At 39.2% G+C, this 21,342-nt stretch overlaps 2 long non-coding RNA genes across 4 annotated transcripts in view; one reads left to right on the forward strand and one right to left on the reverse strand.

Annotated features, from left to right (window-relative positions):
- Window positions 1-14,692, forward strand: part of LOC119025375 — a 77,736-nt gene extending 63,044 nt beyond the window's left edge. The window contains exon 3 of one of the 2 annotated variants that reach the window (XR_005076798.1): window positions 5,338-5,446. This is a non-coding gene — a long non-coding RNA (uncharacterized LOC119025375). Of the gene's footprint in view, window positions 1-5,337; window positions 5,447-14,604 lie in introns of those variants that run through there. The other variant, XR_005076794.1, reaches the window with a different exon arrangement.
- On the reverse strand, window positions 5,485-14,675 carry LOC119025376. 2 transcript variants are annotated; one of them, XR_005076800.1, is made up of 3 exons: window positions 14,599-14,675; window positions 9,631-9,736; window positions 5,485-5,780 (listed from the first exon to the last, which is right to left on the reverse strand). It is a non-coding gene; the product is annotated as an uncharacterized LOC119025376 (long non-coding RNA). The 2 variants fall into 2 exon arrangements; XR_005076801.1 differs by lacking the exon at window positions 5,485-5,780 and adding an exon at window positions 8,252-9,129.
- Window positions 14,693-21,342: the final 6,650 nt, after the last annotated feature.

The raw sequence follows: 21,342 nt of genomic DNA on the forward strand, positions 1-21,342 counted from the left end.
TCACTCCCGCCTTGTTTGAATGCAATGTTCTACATGTTAACCTGAAACTAGAAATGTCTCTGGGCTACATCTACAATAGCTGCCTCGGCCTCGCTCGCTGTGACATTATGTCGGTCTTATTAAAGCTCTCCGCGTGTCTCACTGGCCATATTTCAGCACAGAAATGACAGCAATAAGAACCTGATCATGTTGGGTCACTCTGTTTGAAAGCAGCTCCCGCCTCTGCTTCCCTTAATTAAACCCACACAGCGCTCTTTCATCTTTGCATATTCCTCGGCTGGGACATTGATACTCATTATTTCTTAAGTCTAAACACCAAGACTGTGTCAAGAATGCATCCATCACCGGCAAGCTTCTCAGAGTCAGCAGAATTTTTTTTCCACTCTGTCAGCAAATTTGCCAATTTGCAATTTTCTTACTGGGGGTTCTGACATGTTTTTATCTCTGAAGATGACTTTCAAATGCAGAGATCATGAGGACGGTGGCTTGTTAGTCCTCTCTCCCAACTCCCCCCTTCCAGCTCTAATGACAGTAATTAACAAGGCCACATTAGAGAGCCACCTCAGGAAGCATCTGACTGTTCATTTGCATGGCGTTAATACAGGAGGGTACCGTGCAATGAAAGACTTCGCCACGAGTGCAGCAGTGCAGCTCTGCCTGTTTGGCAAGCCTTCGTGTTCTTCACAGCGCCAGGGCCTATTCTCCCATTCATTATGTGCCTAAAGCTTGAGTTATCCTCTCCTTGGTACGGGGATGAATGTTATTAAAGGCATGGCTGTCTGACACAACTCTAATGAAAAATAGGATGTTTCTGAAGGTTATGTTGCCAGCTAGCTCAGAAATGCCTGCTTCATTTTTTCCCACCCCAGCACAGGGCAGTGTAATTCCCACCTCTTGATAGATCTTTTTTCTTAAGTTTTTTGTGGCTGTGTGCGCAGGAGCCTCATCATAAAGAGACCTTTATTATCCGTGTTTCTTGCTCTGTAGATGCTCAACAAAGGGCGAGACTAGACTTTTTGGCAGATCATACAATTGTGAAAAACTACATCCATGTGTCTTCAAGCGGTGGTTCTCTGCTTTGGTGGGTTTAATTGAGAGGCACTGCTGCATTTTTCATGCAGACTTGTTTTATTTTGCTGCATTTTATATTAAGATTTTGTACCTTAATTTTCACAGCTATTTTTATTTTTCGTGTAAACTCATATAAACATTATCGAGATTACAAATTTTGCCTTGCGGTCCTCGTTCAGATGACGTAGGCTCATGAACGAGAGGGACGACTGCTCAGCATTTAGGGTCAGATGCACTTTTCAGAGCTCTGTCAGAGGTGGCAGGTCACACAGAAGATGACCCAACCCGCCCACACTGACGGATCCCAGCTCTGGCCTTAAGTGTAAAGCCTCCCTTCCCCCCCAGTGTGGCTCCCTGCCCCGGTTTGGCCTCGCCAGTCCCTAACAGCCCCATCAGAGCCACATGGGAGGCCTGTGACAGACACGCAAGATACAAGGCTGCTCCAATTTAGCACCGTATTCAAATAAAAGACTTCTCTGCAAAGTCACCATGTCATCATCTTTTTATAACTTCATGACTGTTGCCAAAAACAAAAACAGCACTGATGTTAGAAAACTTACTGTAAAATACACATGATTAACAATTAATGGTGAGGAGATATTAGTGGACCCAACAGGGATTGGCCAGTTTTCCTTTCTCATAGGACATAAACATAATAATAATAATGATAAAAATAATAATAATAAAACTACAAGTTGAATTGTGTATAGAAGACAGGTGACATGCAGAACAGAGGTGCAATCATCAGATCATCATCTGGGAAATAAGGAATTATTTTATTATTATTTAAGGAAAATAAATAAATGAGAATATTCTTCTGAATCTGATGTTGGGTGATAAGGATGACAGTAACATCCTGTGTAAGTTAAACATTGGAAAGTGGGTTAATGGGGAAAAATATTACTCAAATAGAAAAACAAATCTCAGTCAACACTGCCAAATACAGTCTGAACTCTAAAAACAGTATTGCATTTTTTCATTATAAAAATACAGCGTCATATTCACAATCATGGAAAGATTTCATCGAGCTGATATTTCGACCATTGTAAGACTGATTTTGATGATAAATAATTGAGTTTCTCAAACTCTGAAACCCTTAAATTGAAAAATAAATGAATTTTACTAGTAATAAAATGCTGCCTGGCTTCAATCAGTGACATTATTTTTCTTCTCTTTATCGATCACTTTAAATTTTTTAAATTTAAATTTTTTGTCTGTTCATTCGGCTCATTTTATCTCAAAAGAGTTAATACGGAAGTTTTCCTTCAGGCATAAAGATCAGTTATTATTGATTCTTCTTTAAAAAACTAATTTTGTTCAACATCAGACAGCAGACTGTAACTCTCAAAAGTCTTTTTAGAGTCTTTTGCATATTTTCTAGTATTACTGGACCTCTGGGAATATTTTTTATGATATAACATTTTTTGAAAATCACACTGTTTTATGTTGCTGCCATTCAAAGTCAAATATTTTTCAGACCACACCGCTGCCAGGGTTGTATTGTCCTCTTAGCTGCCTTGTCTGCTGTGTAATCAGCAACAGACCCTAAACACAGATGTTTCGGGGTCAGCCAGCAAGACCTCTGACAATTGGTTACCACCTCTTACTGCGTGTAAATCACAGTCAACGTCAGCGTCCTATAAATCCATGGGTATGTGGGTGTTCCCTCTTGCCAAAAAAAGAGTTACAAGCTGATAGTTGTGTCGCCTAAATGCCTAATTGTTTGAACCTGAAACCAGGTTTTTAAAATTTTTAATGTTTGTTTTTTTTATTCTACATCCACTGGAGTGTCAACTGAAATCTCATAGATATACACTTCATTAGCACGTTTTGTGTATCACCAAAGGAACAAGACATGCTCATGTTAAATACCTGACTAATTTAATTTATCGACCTAGCTGATCTTATAGCTCCATCACCTGTGGAGCGTTTAAAAACATGCAACTATTGTCGCTGTTGTCTAGCATCGTGGTTTGTTAGGGATGTTTTTGAAGCGGCGACTCGCCGTGTCAGATTATGCCACATATCCATTTGACTTTCATAAGCTGTTTACGCTTCAGAAATTGTGGCAATGGCTTCTCTCTTGTGCAAAGGCTTTTACATATGTTGTGTGTCTCAGAAATGCTGCCCCAGTTATAGCTATCATTCTAAAAAAAAAAAACAAAAAAAAAACACAACAACCCCACAAGGTTACAGGAGGCTTGTCATTTTCAGTTTTCTTTTGTTATTTGCATCTGCTGTGGTGTTTGGATAAAGCTCGCAGAGATAATTTAAGTGCAAAAGGAAGAGGAGGTTAAAAGAAGCGATAGATTCTCACATCTGTCTGCCATGAAACAAACTAATTGTTATGATTTATTTGAACTTTCTTACTATTAACCTAATCACAGTCCAATTATTTCTCCATTCTTATATAAATAACTACCCTCTTCCATGGTTTTTTTAAGAGCCAGTGTTCTTCGACTGTATTTATGGCTTATGTTTTACACAAAGCCTGGTAATAATGTGTTTAATGTGGACAATATTGCTTACACATGGTCTCTTATTAGAGAGTGGTAGTCTGGTTGCAGGATCAGTGGCAGTATCCTTAAGGGATGGCCTCTCTTAGGGGAAGGATGAAACAAGTGCATGTGAAAAAAACCCCAGCGTGAGTCCTGTTCAAAGGCACAGACGAGTTCTGACTGGATTAACATTTATTGACCGTTCAAGCTTTACTTCTTTTTTTTTTTCCACCTCCCTTTTTTTTTATTTTCTCTTTCCTTTTTTTTTTTTTTTTTGCTGCAGGACAAAGATTCAAACTTAATTGCAGTGGCTGTTCCACCAACTGATCACCAATGTGCCAACAAAAGCCTCCCTAATAGGCGCTTCATTAAGGATTAGAAAGTCTCTATTACAAAACAAATTAAGCATGCTCTGATCTTAACCTATAGGTCGAACGGCATTACAGCAAAGTTTAAGCTGTTAGATGGCTGAAAAACTTATTACGGGTTAGCGCTGAGGTAGCAGTTTGGTATTGATTTTACGATAGCTAGGTATGATGATTTATGGAGTGCTTGTGTCAGTATAACAAGCTGAAGGACACACAATATCATCTCCAACATCATTAAAATTCAGAGGTCTCCAGAGCTAGCTCATCAAGTACTGTTCACCACCTTGGAATTTCATACAGACACACACATATACACACACACACACACACACACACACACACACACACACACACACACACACATATATATAAATATATATATATATATATATATAGTCAGAAATATCAGGATCAAGATGTGTTTTCACTCAGGCTTTCAGGTCTTTGCATCACTTTGATGCATTAAAAGCACATCTCTGTTTTGCTTTAACTATATTAACTCTTTTTTTTCTCTTTTTTAATTTGCACTATTACAGCATGCTTATGTTCTGATTTGCGTATAAGCTTGGTTAATGTTTATATCAATCGTACAGCACAGCAGTTCAAAAGGTCTACCCTCAATACAATCAGCGCCTTGGTCTCTGAGCAGCCGCTAACAAGAGTCTGGGCAGTAAAATGTGTGGTACACTAGAGCCCCCTGTGGGCACATGACAGTAATGCTGGCTGGTAGTAATGAGCCACAGCTACTTATATTTGGGTGTTGAGAATTTGCCCCAATGTTCAAGATGAACATTATCTGACTGTTGTTGTTTTTTTTTTTTTTGTGTTTCTAAGCAGTTTTTTTAATGATAATCAGTTGCAATTCTTCAGCAGTCAACTTTCTTATTATTTGATTAATCCCTACATTTTTTTTTTTTCTAATTTTGTAATTTTTTTTTTTCTTTGAATGCTAGAAGCCACTTATTCTGATTCTAATGTTGCCCACGTTTATACACTAAACAGACACCAAGCAAAAGTGGTGAAACTTTTTGCAATCACTATCACATAATTTTGGAAATATGTTCCATTAATTACTCTTAGAAAGTCAAAATTCTTCTGTAGTAATCAAAATGATAATGAATTGAAATTGCACCATTCACATCAAAATCAACATAAAAGCTACTTTTAGCAAAGAAAGACGTCTGTAGAATTTGCAGTGCAGTAATAAGGGGATAATAGAAAAGCAAACAAATCATTTTGCTGTCATCTCACAGAAAAACAGCCCCCCCCCCCCAAAATAAATAAATAAATAAATAAATAAACCCCAACAAGGAGACTTCAGACTACCATATCAGGTCGGGCTGTCCAAGGATCGGCCCGTGGGATGGAGGTAAGCTTCTGGGCTTCTGTCTGTCTCTCAGATTCCTCTGGATCCACCCCCCTCCTGGATCCCAGATTCTCTCCATCATCTCCTCCAACCGTGAGGTCTAACCGGCAGGGCAGGGGCGTGTGGGCGGACATGCTGGGCGCTGGCAGCGTGCTCCGTCTGCTAGTGAGTAATGCGAGTACAGAGACGACCCCCTCCACCCCCACACACGCACCCCCCTCCAAACACACACGCACACATACACACACACACACACACACACACCTCACACTCCTCGAAAGAGATGGGCCATAGATGGAGAGGCTGCTGCTCCTGCTGTGACTTGGCGCACCCCACTGGACAGCTGGAGACTTAGGGAAAGGAGACGCTGCCAAACATGCCTGACAGAGCAGGGGAGTGCCGGAGGTGCGAGGCTGGGCGAGGCCTGAGGTGGCTCCCATACCTGCAGCTGATCACCGGCCCATCATCTGTAATTATCTACACTTATATACCAGTGAGATAAAAAAAAAAAAGAGGGGTGGTGGACACACACACACACACACACACACACACACACACACACACACACACACACACACACAGACATACACATTAAGGACGCTCATGAAAACAGAATCACTGACCAGCCAGTGGAAAAACCAATGAGTTTGGAATGAATGCAGCTAATTATGTTCCTCTGATGAGGAAGTTGTATCTGCTGTAATTATTTTGATTGATATAGTTGTACAGCAGTAATTGGCATAATGTGCTCCTGCATTGTTTTGCTAATGCTAATTATATTGTATTACAACAACAATTTGCCTCAACTTTAAACAATAGTTATTACTGAACCCAAGGCAACAATAAGATCTGTTACTGTCTTGTATGAGTCATTTTTATGTTTGGAAAATGAAAGCATTGTTGACTTATAGCTGCAACTGACGGACATTTTTCATTAGCGACTCATCTGCATTCACAATGTTTTGACTAGTTTTGTCTGAAAAGGGAAAAAAAACATGTATATGTGTTTTTGAAATAGCCCTAATCCTGTAGAATAACAGTTAAATAACCCCAAATGTTTACTTTACTTTCATATGTCACAAAAAAGCAGCAAGTTCTCATTCTTGAAAAACCAAAAAATGTTTTGCATTACTCAGATCTGTTGCTGCCTAACTATCTGCCAATTTAACCAATAGATTAATTGACTATGTTGCCATCCGTGCACTTTTTTTTCACAACACATTATCATGCATTTTAAAACCGCTGCAGACTGAATGTATCCGAAGATGGCGCACAAAATGTTCTCCAAAGCCAACACTTCACCAATTCTCCCTGTCCGGGTCAAACAGCTTGCACACACCATATGCAGATTAGAGCAAAGTGTTGCAATCTACATTGAGACTCTTCATCATGATGCTGTCGGGCTATTTTACAACTTTAGCTTGTAATGCCGGATGGATCCAATGCTGTAAGGAATAACACCGCTTTAGTGTTATGAATATCAAGCTAAGCCCCCTGCAATGTGGCGGTGGCCCATTTTCTCCTCCTTCATTCTCAATCTATCTGCTTAATCTTGATTCATCAGTTACTGCGGCTTATTATGGAGCCCTGACAGCATGCTCGGGTTCTTGATAAATGACACTGCTCAGGCCAGATTCAAAATGTGAGGCTCAAGTGCCAATTATCTATGCAGACCTGGTTAATAAGGGGATCTCTTGTTAACTATCTGATCTCAGCATGAGCATCATTTGTCATGAAGGCCCGTGTTTACCTCAGAGACAGGAGTTCCCGAGACCTCCCCTGCCTAACATATGTAAAACCTGGATCTTTGTTCCTTTAATAACCTTTTATTAACAGCCTGACATCATGATTAAGTTTGGCCCAAACACGCGCACAATGAGGTACACAATTACCCTCACCCACTCACAGATCTGCAGCAGATCACAGTCAGGAAGAATAATGAATATTGAGCCGGCGTTTGATCCATTCCACATCGAAAGCCCAATTTGCTCCGGCACCTGGAGCCGAGCCACAGCATGCAGTTTTTTGAGGTGATGATGGATACTCATGGGAGCTTATTTCCATGAGCACATCTTCTCCTGATTTGTAAAGATGATAAGTGCTTTGACCTTAACTCATCATTACAGCCCATTAAAGCTTTTGTTTGTTCCACCTTGGAAGGAGAAGAAGAAGAAGACAAAGCTGGTTTTAATTCAGCTCCTCGCAAAGCATTATGGCTCTTGACTGTTAAGAAGTATGAAAGTGCTGCGTGTTCGTGTTTTAGTTTTCACTTAGCAACTTCTCTTAGGTCTCAAGGTCTCAGATTAATAAACACTCGCTGTGGTCAGAAGTGCGCAGCAGCTGAGGGAGGTGAGATGCCCCCTGTCCTCTCTGAAACCCAGCAATGCCATCCTGTCAGCCACATCTTGATGTCTGGCTCGCTCTTGGTGTGTATTCTCTTCCTGGGAAAGTAGCAAATAAAACATTTTGCAGGGCTGCTCAGCCAAGGGACTTTGTCTTCCATCAAGAAACACCTCTAGCTCGTAAGAGCAGAAGTTGTAAAATACTTCCAGACAGCACTTGGAACATTCCTTTTAACCTTACTTGTCCGGCATGAAATATAGAGGAAAAAAAATGATTCTTTGAAATAAATAATTAATCAGTGTGTTTTCTATTATTGCTTGGATATGGAGTCAGTAGGAAGCCAGGTGGAGCGATCAGGTCTTCACAGCATCCCCACTTCCTGTCCCCCCGCAGAACGCTAGACTGTCTAGGCAGCATCTGCTGAGGAAAATAAAGCCCCTTTTCCTTCTCATGTAGAGAAGATCATTTGCATAATATCCCCCTCTGTAAGGTGAAAACAGAATAATAATTGGTTTGCCCTTTTCTCTCTGTGTGTTGTAAAACAGTTAGGAATTAATTTGAGGATAACTGTGCAATTAATTCTAAATGCTAAAGATGGTGTGGGGGCTTTGATTCGAGTGGAGGGGAAAGGATACACAGACTGAGGTCATGAAACAAAGACTTTGTGTACCTGCTAGAACTTGAAGAGAGCATGTGGGGGTTTTTGGACTGTTTGGTTGACAAACAGGGCCAACTTGCGCGCTCATTTACCACTCCACATTTATTATTACTCTGCCAGTTTAGTCCCGACTTACTGTATATGCTCAGCTGCGTTGTTTGGATATTCTTGTCGTAATGATGAATAATAGTGCCGTGCTGAGAATGCTAGGATTCATGAGCCTGTTTTAACCTCGTTACACAATGCTGTAAATTCCACATGCATCCCCATTATAGCTAATGAGCAGCAGTGTAATCAGTGCTTCACTGGGTGTTGTGTTTTTTTTTTTGCACACGAGTGAAAGAACATGCTCCATCCTTCTCAGGCAGGTGCCAGTAACACCCCCTGTGTGTGCACCTTTGAAGGTCAACATCAAAAACCTTAGTTTGACATGACAAATAGAGTCAACCTGACATTAGAGTTAAGGCGATTTGACACAAGCACATATCTGTTGAGCTTTCATTTAGGCCAGCGCTGTGATACTGGGACATGCTCTCAGTGCTGTAGCAGTGGCCTGGACGTGTCTCCCTTCTCTAGCTTGTCCTATTAGGAGTTGCAGCTTCATTCGCCGATACTTCCACAGCAGAAAAAGGAACACGCCTCGCCATGAGTCCCAATTACACCTAATGATGGCGAAAGGATGGAGCACATGCAGATTGTACCGCAGTTCCTTTGTCACGCCAGGCTCCAGGCACGATCATTTATCACACCAGTCATATCCTGCACTCCTCCCTGAGCACAGACAATGAATCCCAGCCCATCATCCATGCTGTTATTTGTGTTTAACTGCCAGGAAAAGGAAAATAAAAGCCCAGTTACAAGGCGTTGCAAGAGCACGGCTGTATCCTGTAAGCAAGAACGTGAGAGTCTTCAAGATCAGTGAGGAAACGCTGCTGTCCTCAGAATAGATCTGTCTTGACAACAGACACACACACACACACAAACACACAAACACAGCTGCCTTTAACCTTTGTGTTTAGATAATTTTGTACGCAATCAATTTTGGCTTTGAAATCCAAATGAGCCGACTGTAGGTCTGTGTGTTACATGTTAAGAGGCGGGGGAGAGCTTAGTGTGAGATTTGGGAGGTGCTGTGCGAGTACACGTGCTGCCGCAGCAGAGAGGTGTCTCAGCGCTTGTCAGTGGCTTTCTCCTAATCCAGGCCTGATCTTTGTGTTTGATCCGCAGCATGGTCCTGAGACAGCATGAGCAGTAGCTATTGCTGTAATTTAAAGTCAATATTGTACTCATGATCCCTCTCCCTGGGCTAACCGAACAGCCTCTCACCGTGTTGGAGAAAGTCATCTCTGCTGCTTAAAGGGAATCCTCAGCTTGAGTAGTTCTCCTCTCTTTGATTCTCAAAAGAAACATGCTCCGTGGTTTGTGTTTGTTCCTGGAAAAAGAAAGATTGGGGATTATATTTAGCTGTTTTTCCTCTTTGCTGGTGTCTTATCTCTTTCCTGACAGCTGATGTGCCAGCTAAACCTGGAGCTATGAAGTGCTTGACTCCACAAAAACACAAAAATATACTGAATCCACTGCTTATAACGGCAGAGGAAATTTATACTTTAGGATTCATGTACAGAGGCACAAACTGTTCATTATTCCGTGACACTGAGCATGAGCTTAACATGTCAAAATTGTCACAAAAATATTAGGTTCAGACATTAATTTTTCCCATGTTTTTAATCACATCCAACCAAAATCACAATCTGTCTCTAACCCCCTTAAAAGTAGTTGTTTCATGACTGTTTGACAAATGGAAAATATTTTTTCCTAACCTTAACAAAAGTGCTTTTGTTGCCCTAAACCTGACAAAATATGGGAACAAACCCTCAATGTTGGTGTGCCGGCCACCCCACTTCCTTCTTGTACTTCCAGTGCAATTCACAAACATTGTGTTTCGAAAACAATTTCAAATCAGTGTCCTTGTACGCGAGTCCTGTACATTATATTAACTGATGGTTTCACAAACCTCTGTGACATCATTTGAAAGTCAACCTTGAATATTTCACATTTAATAGTTTAACCATCCTGCAGTTTAAAAAAAAAAATAAACAAAAAAAAACTAGATGTTACAATGGTCTTATATTTCATAAGCTAAATGTAAATATAAATAGCATATTCTTGCTGTATGTTTATATGTTTTAATAGACAGTATGTTTATATGTTTTAATAGACAGTATGTTTATAGGTTTTAATAGACAATATTACAGTTGTTCATAAAAAGTTGCCATTTGTGACCCTTCCTACAAACCCCATCAGAAATTGTTATTGACTTCAGGATCTAGCTAACAAGCCCATAGTGACATCAATAGCTTTGATGATTCATTCAGCAGCACTTTAATGGATCTAAGATTAGAAATGGGGGTTTCATCCACAAATCTCCTCCTGTGTTATTACACTGAGAGCTAAGATATTTATCCTGTGTGAACGACACAGATATATAAGGGTGGCTCAAGGGCCCATTAAATCCATACATGTCATGATCTGCAGTGTGTTACACTAAAACTTTCAACAAAATGCGTTGCTGACAAACACTTTGATTGAGGCTGTACAGGGCTGTAAATTTAAAAGCCAGGGTCAGTGAACTCTATAGATAGAGGTGAAATGTCAAAAATTGATTCCTTTGGTGGCCACAAATTGTTTTGATATAGTGTAAACCTTTTACTGTGGTGTTGTTTTACTATTTAGCGGGATCTCTCTGAAGGTTTTAGTTTCAACCAAAAGGCTGCTGACAGTAGGTATTACCATGTACAATCAGAGGAGGAAGGGACCAATCATTCTGATATTTGTGGCAGCATACATTCATTTCCCAAAGGTTAAAGGGCCTTGTCCTGTAGGAATACACTGAGTTTTCGGGAGATTGTTGCTTCATCAAACCATCCGTACATTCTTGTGCTCCATGATAGTGCTTTAGCATACTCTCTTATGGGTGATATTGACTAGCATTACCTCCAAATACACCTCCAAACTAAAATGCTAACACCCACTACTAGGTCTCATGAAGGTCGAAAATGAACAAGAACATACAAATTTCAAATAAAACCAAACTTTAAGCTCATACTGTTAAACCTGTGCTAATTTTGGTGTGAAAATGGTTGTCACCATATGAGCATGTCATTATTGTGTCATAACAACCTAAATTTTTTTACAACTGTGAAAGAAAAATTAATGGTGGTGTGAAAGTTTTCTTCTTTTCAATACAAATCAATCAAAACAAAAAGTTATAAACAGACTATCTATCTTGGAGGTTTTTTGTAGGGTTTGCAACGATTAGTAATTTTTTTTTAGTAATTTTTTGAAATATAGGACCAATTTGTTTTATTTCGACGTGAATATGGTTAACTATACTGACAGAGATTATGCTTAGTAAAACATTACAGCAGCATTCTTGACTTTATTACACTTAGTTTATGGATGCAAATAAAGCTCTTGTTAAACAATTGATAATTGATTAATTCAAAAGTATGAAATATGTTTGACTTTTTCGATTGGAAAACTGTTCTAACCACTGACATGATCCATGTTCACTGCAAAATCAGAATAGGCTATACAGGAGTCAAAAGAACAGATAGAGTAAAAACCAAATTACTTGAATGATAAACTGAATTACTAAAATTACTTCATTTTAATTGTATGGCCCCACGTCTCTTGCTTTAGCCACTGGCCGAATAAAGTCCAACCCATCTTCAGGTGACTACATAGCTTAAATGTCATCCTTCATACAAAAAAATAGATACAAATATGTTTTCTTATACAAATTACTTAAAAATTCCTGTCCGTATGATTTAAAACACTTTACGTTTTCAGATGCTACACTGCTGCATATTCGGGAAGAGTCGCACCAATGCAAAAAATACGAGAGCGTTTACTTGAGAATGTGTGCTGCAGAGTTAGCCTGTAGCTAATACTTGGAGAGAACTGTAGAAGTAGCTAGATACCTGAAATGTCTATTAGGTAAGAAAACATATATTCCACAAAGAAAAGCTTTTTATTCTGCAGTTTTTACTATCATGTTGTACACAACACATGTGGTTAGCTGTAGCACTCAACCATCTTCTGTCAGTCTCAGAACTTCAAGCCCCAACTAATTCTGTTATGACAATGATTATTATTATTTTTCACAATTTCTCTTAAACAAGAATCACGTCAGAATAGCAGCCCTATCAGATTTGCCATCTTTTTGATACTCACTAAACACACATATTGTGTCTATGGTGTCACGAAGATCTTTAGATTTTCACTTTTATTGTAATTTTTGAGGATGTTGATTTGTGGTCTCAAATAAGTACTTTCAATATAGGCAATGTATTCATTCACTCAGATTAATTTGAATCTGTGATTTGGACAGTTTTAATTAGTTGCCTGGCTTCTAAACCTTTGACTCTCTTAGTGGCAATATCATATAATTCCCCATTTAGCCATTGAACAAACCTTACCCTATAACACCAAATTATTTAAATCAATACCAGGCTAAATGTAGGACCATATAACTATATACGCCATACACTATAAACCGACTGGAGTTACTGCAGTGTAATGCATATCTGTGGACTCAGACAAACGCCAGTGGCCCACTTATAACTTAAATGACTAGTTTAGTTAACCTTGCTGTTTAGGTTTAACATATTGTTATGACAGCAATAGTGCACTGCATAATTTCCATGGCATTAGCATCAGTCATCGGCCCGCCTGCTATAAATACACCTGACAGCAGAACTGTTTCAGAAGTGTTCTTTCGCAGGATAGTGCACAGGACTCCAGAGGTGAGGTACTTTGATAGTACAGCTCATGAAATATTTGCTGACTTCTATCACCTATGGGACTACTGTTCTGATGGAGCCAATGATATGTGCCCCTATTAGTCTCTAAGGAGTTTTCCTAGCCCACTTTCACCCGATCCGTGCCAATTAAGTAGCAGAATTATGTATATTAGTTGGAGTCACTTGTACTTCCACGCACAGGAATGCATATAGGGAAGGATGACAGAGGGATACCGTTGAATAATTAGAGTGAATTTTCAGAGCCCTGGAAACTCAATCATATGCTGCCATATGCTAACTATTTTTAACCTATTCTTTCCTCCTCTTCTATACTCTCTTCCCCTCTTTCCATCATATAGTCCACTGCAGAAAGAACAAACTCTGTCTGCACTGCTGTTACTTTGCCAAAAGTCTACATAACAACGAAGTGCTTATTTTGTCAGGTTAATTTTTTCTTCTGTCAAACGCCCTTGTTAGTTTTTATTACATTTAATCAACCTCATACTATTTCTTTAGTCACATATTATTTGACAAACATTTTAGGCATTGTAGTCTTATCTTAGTCACAGAAAACTGTTACTATGTTCATAATAGTTTTAGTCATTGAACACTGGTGACATGCCAGATTATACTGAACATTTCAGTCAAATAAGTATAGTCAAAACCAATCATTCTTTGTCATTTAAGTCAAACTTGTAATTGTATTTTGGCACAAGATTGTATCTAATCATCATCTGATGAAAAACACAGGTTATGAATGATTAAGAATACAGCTCTGCAGAAAGTGGCTAGTCAAGTGTGATGACATCAATTTAAGGACAATATCCGATCATGGAAACTTCATGTCATCGATTTGGATATTTATTTTGATGCAGCATGATATAACAACTGGCTTGGGGCCACATGCTCTCTGTAAAATAATGAGAAAACAATGGTAGCTGTACAGTCATGCTATGTGAAGTCTGAACAAATGAGTCTTGAGTCTTTTGCAGAAAATGGAGATGAGAGTGTTCCACCCTCTGTCAACATATGACACCTTTTTATTTAAAATGTTTGTTTAAGACATTTAACTACTTTTATTTAAACGTGAGGAAATAACAGTTTTGACATTAGGTCGAAGACATCTATTGTTTTGCAGAGATATCTACAGAAGTGTTTACATGCTAACATACTAGCTAGCAACTTTTGTTGACTCAGAGCTCCAGTTGGGCAGAATCAGCTGATATTACTGCTACCTCCACAGTCAACTCATCTTAACGGCACCTTCAGTTAGCAGCAGTCAGCAGTAACTCTGCTGATCATTGTCATTATCTCATCTTAAAGCCTTCTCACACCAAGTTATTTTTTTTCCATATACATTAAAAAGTCTGTCATCTGGTAAGTGTTGCGTGCAGAAACCTAATTATTCCATCTGTTGGAAAAATTCAAAATACAAGACAAGATTGAAGTCATTAAGCAGTGGCGATGATTTTGTGGTTCTCTTACTTACACTTAGATACTGGGTCCATCCAATCCTGAAAACAAGACAAGAGGAAGAGGAGTTTCAACTGCTGCAGCTGCGTAATTATCCCAATCACTTCCAGGTGTGTTTCAGGATGTCCAGTGGTCCAACACTGCAATTTTGAAACAGGCTTACTAAGGCATTTAGTCATGAAAAAAAGGCAATTAACATATATAGACATAGTTTAGTTAATTAACTATGGTAAGAATACAATGAAGGACACTGGTAGGGTAAGAGTAGCCTCTTTAAAAAAATAACCTTTAGAAATTTTAAAAGTCATAACACACACTTTCTTAAAATAAACTTCCTTTTAATCATTTGCAAGTACGAAAACAACTTTCATTCTCATGTCTAATTCTCATTTTCCCTCCATCAGTGATAAACAAGTAAATGGATCCCAAAAGCTACGCATGAAAAAACATTAATTGCGCTCCTCAGACTCTCTGTAAACTCATTATGTCATGCTTGGTTTGTCATCCATACAATGCTCACAGCAATGGCTCTTTAGTCTTCTTTATGGAGCTGGGTGGTTTGTGGAAATATGGAGTGTCAGAAGCAGACCTCTAATCCTCACAGACACTTCCCACAGTCATCAGTATTCTAATGACTCACCACCGCCGTCCCAGGGTGTTTATTTTTAGAGATAGAGAGATTGATGAGATGCTCATATCATCCTTAACCACCAACTAATTAACTAATTAGGACATTCAAATGAAGACTTGCTCTGGATAATGCAGCGTGGCTTTGGCATGGGCAAACAGCTCTCGATTCTAACTGCTTGACTCAGCTTCGGGGAGGTTCAGCATCATGGTCTCTTGGTTCTTGTTCGCCTCATTGGTGCCAAATAGTTCTGTTACATTATTGATGAGGGTGGATATTGATCAGACAAAGTGATGCCACAATGGATGACCGCGGCAGCACCGGCGGTATCATCTTAACATCTTTTATATTCATGGATTTGTATACTAATCAGAGCACGTGTTCCCCCTCACAGTTTGTACATGATGGGGCCTCATGTAGATCAATGTTTTGTCCTCAAACTGCATCAATCCACCCTGTTCATTGTCTGAAAACAAGCTCTTATTTCCAAGATCGCCAATGATTTTCAATCACGCTCCACTTAGGATGACTTTGAACTCTGAACTCACCTGCTCTGGAGGAGAAAAACCTTGAAGGCTCGCCAACACAAAGATCTGTAGTATGTTATTTTTTCATTGACTTAGTCACCCTTTCACCTTGTTCTCACCATGTTTAGAGTGTCTCCGGTCAGATCTCCATCATTATCCATCTTTTTGCACTGACTGTTAGCCCACCAGGCGTAATGTGTCAGCATTCTGTAGACTTTAATTGGATGCAGATATGGATGATGGCTTATTGCTGTTGTAAGTCAGCTCCTTAAAAGGCTAACATGCACTGTGGTGCAGCAATGAGCCATCTGACCAGCCCACAGTCTCCTGATTATGATTGAAATGATGCACCTCGTTCTCAGCTTGTTTTGTAATGAAGGCCAAAAAAATGCTTTTGACACAACATTCGAGGGTGTAATCCCACATGGCTCTATTTTAAAGGTTAATAATCCTCTTAATTAAAGGATAAGCCTGGTATTGAACACAAAATGTAATCACCAAAGGATTACCAGAGAGATGAATATAGCCATAGCAATTAGTCCAATAATTAAGGTTTTAGTGCCGGACAGAGATGAGAGAGCTCTGGTGATGTGTCATAAAATTCATAGAGTTGTTAGGACGCCACGAGTATGTCGGTTGCAGCTTTACAGCAGCGCGTCTGCATGTGCACTCGGGTTGGTGGTGAAACATGGCGTCCCAGCGGATGGAGCCGCAACAGCTGTTCTTGCCCGAGCCTGGTGTTTCGCACAATATGATCGCTCCATCAGCATGCCCGCTCTCCGAACGGCCGCATCTGCATTCATCAAACACACTTATCAATAAACAACAAATAAATGATCTCTGAGAGGGAACAGAACAGCGAGCCTGGAAAAAAATGTCAGCCGTTCACTTTAATCACTGATGTTGTTAATCAATAAAACAGCTCCATATCTTTTAATTAAAGTTTTATTTGGAGCAAATGTTCGCTGAATCAGTCTGCATGTCTTTTGTTTTTTTTCTCCATTAATGGAACCAGTTGGTGCTGGGGAATGGAGGTGGCAGCTGCTGATGACCAGTCACGATGGGGCACTTGTGTTTGTAATTGCATTTTGTCACCTACAGAGGGTGTTAAGAATCCTTGTTAAAGGCTGGGGGGAAATCTCACAGTAACAATTATTGTAGAGCAAATTACCAGGTAGGCAATATCTAAGCTGTCAGGAAAGGTTAGGAGAAATGAGAGGAAGAAGATGGACTATTCAGACATTCATCATGGCCATAGTTGCCACTTCCAAATTGAAAATTGGAAGGAATGCATCCTTCATTTTCTCAAAATTTGAATGAGTTAGTTCTGATTATTGCGGTGATTGACAGAAAGGCCTGAATGAATAAATAGGTGGGTAATTCATTTCTGTGCTTGTGTCTCAGATCCATTCCCGCACATCACTTCTAAGTATTTCAACGTTAACAATAAATGATGAACGAGCTGTGGCCACATGTGTATCAGGACTGAACATGTATGTGAGTGGGCACATGAACATGTATTAATAGAAGTAATCTGGCCTTGGATGGTGTTGGGCGGATTTCTTCATTGGCACTGGCTGCAGTGGTACCATCACACAGCGTTGCCACATGAGAGTTTCACTCCACCATCTGTCTCTTTTAACTCTGTATATTACATTTATACCACACGCTTGGAAATGTAGCTTCCTCGTTTTAATGGGAATGTGAGGCAACCGTAAAATAAATATTCTCGCTTTCCTCTGGCAAATGCGCCGTCGCTGGAGCCAAAAGCATCGTCCGTGTTCATTTGCAACAGCATTGTCCTTTGAATTCCATTTATGGTGAGCCATAAATTGAATTATTGAAAAGCTATTGTTTGTTGCGTGAAATCAGTGAAGCAGTAAAGGGGTTAAAGTCAAAGAGTCATAAAAACAATAAGCAAGGATGTGAAAAAAATGTACTCCAATCAGGATTGGGTCAATATTTAGCCCCTCACCATATCACAGGATTTAATAGGACATGCTCCATGTGTATTTATAGATTGCAGACATCTGCTGGAAATGGGAAAAAGGTTTAGGCGCTATTGATTCTGGATTTTAAAAGTTTTACTCAGGAACACATAGGTAACTTTAAGTATTTGGGGGGGATATATTTTTGGGACATGATCTAGTTTGGTAGAAAAAGTAGGCCTGATTCTGGCACAAACGTCTGCTAGTCCTGTGGGTACAGCCCGAGTTTTACCTGCTGTCTGTCAGCTCGAAGTTTAAGTAATTAGATCCCTTTCTTATTTATTCAAAAACATATTTCAACATGTTGTTTACATATACTACATTAACAGTAGATCATAGAGCTGAAAGGATGATTTAATCATTCAATTGACGGCAACTATTTGAATTAAAATCGTGAACAGTCCAATCTAAGTGTTTGGTTCTGATGCAATTCACTGATGTCAAAGATCCATGTACCAATCCATTAGTTTGCATTACATAGTCTGATTGATTGAATGTCAGTTTCCCATTGCACTCACTGAAATGTATTTTTGTGTAGTTTTGAACTCATATATACATATGTACTCACTAGTAGTTGGTAATGCATTACTATGCACTTGATTTGTTCAAGTCTTTCAAAACATTTAAGAAGTTACCATGCGATTTCTTTTTCTGTACACCTGTTTCTATGTGAAGCTTACTTAACCTACAGTTTAAATCAAATGCATTGGAATATGTTTTCATTTGTTATGCATTTTTCTTTTAATAAGTAGTGTTGTGTGGTAATGCCAGTTGGCACTGGCACTGAGTAGAGTGCATACCTCCGCCAAGTCCCAACAGTCCCCTTTAATGAATTCAAGGCTAATCCAATTCCAAACTTGGTAGACCTGTACATTCCACATAAGTGCTTCACCGTAATTTAAGATCACCAGCTCTCTGACAGCCAACAACAAAACAATGCAGATGGAATCATAATCTACATTGTTCTGTGGAAGACAAATAGATTTTTACTAGGATCTGCATTGAATGGGACTCACTCACAGATACCAGCTACCTAAATATGCATGATTTTTTTCCATCAAGATCCATGCATTATTTCAAAAAATAACACCCATATTGCAATGTTAAAAAGAGTCTGTGGAACCTCTGTGTTATGCTTGGAGCCGATCCATTTCTCAACATGATATTAGCCAAAGAGGCACTGAGATGAAAAAAGACAATCCACCCACATAAGGTCAATAAAAAAGTGATTAATACATGTAAAGTGTTTTGTTTTGTTTTGTTTCCTTTTTACAAAGAGAGAAAGTGAGAAAAAATCCTCAATCCATTCCCTTATTTTGATTCCACACCCAAAGGTGATGAAGCCAATTCTAGGCCAAGACAGATCATTCAAACATGGAATCTGTTGTCTGGTCTTTGTGTAATCCTGCACACAAACCAACCAATTAACAAGTGAATTAGCAATAATATAATGATATTCATGGACAAAGAACTCTGGTATTGACATCAGTGTCAGTACAGGCAGATTTGATTGGAATCGATAAAAAAAAGTAGATTTGTGAAATGATAATTTTGATAATCAATTTCTTGCTTAAGTAAGGCTTCCAGCAAAAATGCCATTTATTCAAATTTAAATATTTGCAGGTTTTCTTTGTGTTCTTTGATTTTAAACTGAATATACTGTTGTTTTGTTCTTTCGGTCAGGCAATACCAGAAATTAAAAGACATTATTATGATGTTATATTGGGCTTTTTTTTTTCTTTTTTTTTTTACTTTTTTCAGAAATGTTATGGCCCAAACGATTAATCTATAATGAATATAATCGTTAGCTGCAGCCCCACTACTGTATACTCCCCTGTTAAGCTGCTAAGGAACATCTCACATGGGGCCCCCTGTCTCTGCTCTAATCACAGTGTCTCTGTTTAGCCATTTGCAAGCTGTGACCATTGTTGATTCAAGGTGAGACCTGATATTATTGCTACATAGGCTTGTGTTTTTATTGTTGTTATTTTCAAGAATGGGCCCATTTTGTCATTTAATTGAGGCTCATGGGCTTGGCTGTGAAACAGCGCACAGGGGAATAAGACGTCAAGTGGCTGAATTTCCACAGCCATTAACTGTTCCACACTCAATTAGAATGCATAGGATCCTGACATTTCATAACTTATGGGTCTCCAGGCTGATATAACCTCCCCGCTATAAAAGAAGCCACATTCTGAAGATGCAGAGCAGGATACTTACGTTCTCTTTGAGTTTTAAGCGATTGCATTTTGAATTTTTGCAGTGCAGAATCAAAGCTGACTAAAAGGCATGCATGATGTGATTAAAAAAAAAAAAATCACGGAAGCTCTGTGTTATTGGTGTAAACATATCGTTCTGCTCTGCACAGAGGATGCCACAGATTACAGCTCTTCTCTAACTATCAATTAAATTCACTTCCATGGCAGCATTCTCATATTTCTGTGTCTAATAAATCATGATGCGCACCAGAAATAACAAGAATGCAGGATACATGTATGATGCGGCTGTAATACGACATAAATATAAAATATGAACGCCCTCAAATTGAGCTACTTAATGAAATGTGGGATTTGTAGTGCTGCTCTGAGCCTTCTTGGGAAAGGTGATCCTTACAATCAGAATTATGATGATAGAAATGTATTTTGATTGCTGTTTAATTTTCTTTGGTGATCTCTCACCACCACTATAACTCAGTCTGAAAACAGACAGGTCCTATTTGCCAGGTAATTAATAACACACCGCTGCGGCAAGATTTAGCTATTATTTCTAATATGTTGTGTGATTGTAAAAAGCACCTTTTCCAACAGTACGATTGCATTCATTTATATCTTGTTATTTTGTAAATGCTTTTCCAGAGCTTTAATTTATACAAAGTGAAGGCAAATTTTCAGCGCAGCCATCAGTAATCTAATTTAAAAAGAGTCTGCTGCTATCTGAAGGGTTACCAATTAATTCAAATTGATTGCCTGTATAATTTCGTATATTACAAAGAGTAGTATCAAGCTTTCATTATGCTGGGCATGGCTGTTTGCTCCGTTGAGTTTTTCGACTTATTTTTCATCATAACACTTTAGAATTGGAGACCCAGCCTTATCCTTAATCACTCAAATCATGAATACCAGCATATAATGTCAAGGTGATGAGTTTTAAGAGAGCCACTCCTCATCATAAAGTACCTAACATGGATTAGGAGCGGAGCAAAGAAATTGAAGTCAGAGGTTGGGCAATAGATTACGCTTTCTATGGTTCTCCGTTGGTGGCAAACCAATAAAGTTAAAATAGGTGAGGCCCTCTGCCATGAACAACAAAGCGCCGTCAGCCGTGCCTCCAAGGTGGAGCCTCCAATAGGTCGCTGCTGCTGTGACTCTCGACAATATGACAGATTAACGACAACAGGTTGAGCCCTGCACTTTCGGCCGCCCACAATCTCAATTATGTCTGTCTTAATGTACACTGAACAGCCACAATCGCAGGGCCATGGACAGGGTAAACACACTTGCAGGAAGCAGACTAGTGACAGGATAATAAAGTGCCATGATTGATTCAGCTTGCTGTGTGCCAGATCGGTTTATTGTGTGGGAGGAGTGGTACCAGATTGTGAAGGTTTCTGTGGTGAG

Source organism: Acanthopagrus latus, chromosome 9, assembly GCF_904848185.1.
Source record: "Acanthopagrus latus isolate v.2019 chromosome 9, fAcaLat1.1, whole genome shotgun sequence".
Taxonomy (NCBI): Eukaryota; Metazoa; Chordata; class Actinopteri; order Spariformes; family Sparidae; genus Acanthopagrus; species Acanthopagrus latus.